The sequence below is a fragment of the Chanodichthys erythropterus genome, chromosome 3, assembly GCF_024489055.1.
Source record: "Chanodichthys erythropterus isolate Z2021 chromosome 3, ASM2448905v1, whole genome shotgun sequence".
Taxonomy (NCBI): Eukaryota; Metazoa; Chordata; class Actinopteri; order Cypriniformes; family Xenocyprididae; genus Chanodichthys; species Chanodichthys erythropterus.
This window is the reverse complement of record NC_090223.1, coordinates 44,847,016-44,849,392: the sequence shown is the minus strand read 5'-3', so window position 1 is coordinate 44,849,392 and position 2,377 is coordinate 44,847,016. Positions and strand designations below refer to the sequence as shown.

At 33.5% G+C, this 2,377-nt stretch overlaps 1 non-coding gene across 1 annotated transcript; it reads right to left on the bottom strand.

Annotated features, from left to right (window-relative positions):
* Positions 1-645: 645 nt before the first annotated feature.
* On the bottom strand, positions 646-717 carry trnat-cgu (transfer RNA threonine (anticodon CGU)). Its single transcript has one exon. It is a non-coding gene; the product is annotated as a tRNA-Thr (tRNA).
* Between the last annotated feature and the right edge of the window lie 1,660 nt (positions 718-2,377).

Sequence of the window (2,377 nt, the reverse complement as noted above, 5' to 3'; positions counted from 1 at the left end):
AACAGAGCTACAAGATGTACTTTCATTGTTTAATAAACCACATTATAAGAGCAGGCATTGATCAGATTTCATAACAGTGCTTTTTATTTTTGGGTCATTGTGTGTGGTCCCTCAGATCTTACTATAGCTGCCTGAGGCCATTAATGACCAGACTTGGCTAATTATCATATATTAGTTTGTATTAGTTATATTAGTTTGTTCCAATCCACTGATAATGTTGGAATTGGAAATATAAACCTCTGGAATTTAGGAAAGTTTTTTCAGTCCACCACATTTTATTTTCAGCTCTAAAACTAAACAAGATCTGCAAACAATCCAGAAGTGGCGCTGTTTGTTTGTACACTGCGTAACTTCATCTTTAAGGATGTCAGCAAATATTGAGAAGGAACCTGCTCCATCCATCTACCCGAAAAGACCTTGGTTAGGAGTCCAGGCTAGATGCGTTTGATTAGGGTTGGAGCTGAACTCTGTAGCCTATAGGTCTACAGTAGAGTTGATAGACAATTAGGCTTCTCTTTATGCCACTTTCTGAGTGTTTCGTTCCCAAGATCTTGAGTAAACCACCAGGGATTTACAACATTTTGATATGTTTTGTTCACCAAGCCCATATACTATGAGTTTATGTTGGACTGTAATGGACTTAAAAGGCACGGACGGGGTTCGAACCCGCGATCTTCGGTTTACGAGACCGACGCCTTACCACTTGGCCACCGCGCCTGCGCTCTAAAGCCATTGTTTTCCATATTTCGTGTCCGTATATGGACCTCATGTTCCGATTGAGATTGTTTCCTCAGAAGATACTGCATCGCAAACAGCGTTTAGTGTCTGTGTATTTTATTTTTTTTCTCCAGTAAAAACACATAACTCTTTACATGGCTGTTCAGATTTTATGAGAACAATGGGTCTTTGATTTTACTTCCTCATTTAAATTTGGAGTATGAGCATCCAGATAAAAATGTATTTAAATGTTATGCTTTTTTAGACTATTTGAACGCTTTCTTTGTGACTTTGTGTCTATTAATGTGTCCGTGTTTAACATAAAATTGTAATTTCCGATCATTTTGCAAAGCGTCTCTTTGTTTGAGAGTAACTTTACACAAAACTGCTCTGTGACATTGAAATTATAGTTATACAACAAACTTTTTTGACACATGTAAGTATACAAAGTATGCACAGAGGCAGTATTTAACACTTACTTTTGGGAACACTGTTGATAGATGAGTCGAGTGTTTCAGTAAATCGCTGTTTTGAACCGAGTGAACAAATGAATCAGACTTCCAAAAGCTAGAAGCTCATCCAGGATAGTGTTTCCAAAAGCATCCTAAGCCTAAATTGATCGTAGCTCCATTGGTGGCAATTGTAAACGATCAATTTAGGCTTACGATGCTTTTGGAATCATTCTCGTTACATCTGATTCGGTGCATCCACCAGGGGAGGCTGTTGAATCGTGGCTTACTTGTAATATCAAGAGTTTGAAGATGCACTGGCATGAACGCCATGCCCATGATATAAAACTGAGACCGTGGAGCTCCTGTCTAAACCTGATCGTGATCATGAAAAGATTATAAATATATAAATATATATATATATATATATATATATATATATATATATATATATATATATATATATATATATATATATATATATATATATATACAGTCCAAAAGTTTGGAACCACTAAGATTTTTAATGTTTTTAAAAGAAGTTTCGTCTGCTCACCAAGGCTACATTTATTTAATTAAAAATACAGTAAAAAACAGTAATATTGTGAAAAATTATTACAATTTAAAATAACTGTTTTCTATTTAAATATATTTGACAAAGTAATTTATTCCTGTGATGCAAAGCTGAATCATTACAGCATCATTACTCCAGTCTTCAGTGTCACATGATCCTTCAGAAATCATTCTAATATGCTGATTTGCTGCTCAATAAACATTTATGATTATTTGCAATGTTGAAAACAGTTGTGTACTTTTTTTTTTTCAGGATTCCTTGATGAATAGAAAGTTCAAAAGAACATTTATCTGAAATACAAAGCTTCTGTAGCATTATACACTACCGTTCTAATGTTTGGGGTCAGTAAGAATTTTTATTTTTATTTTTTTGAAAAGAAATTAAAGAAATGAATACTTTTATTCAGCAAGGATGCATTAAATCAATCCAATCAAAAGTGGCAGTAAAGACATTTATAATGTTACAAAAGTTTAGATTTCAGATAAACACTGTTCTTTTTAACTTTCTATTAATCAAATAATCCTGAAAAAAAATATTGTACACAAATATTTTGTACAATTGTACACAATAAATGTTTCTTGAGCAGCAGATCATCATATTAGAATGATTTCTGAAGGATCATGTGACACTGAAGACT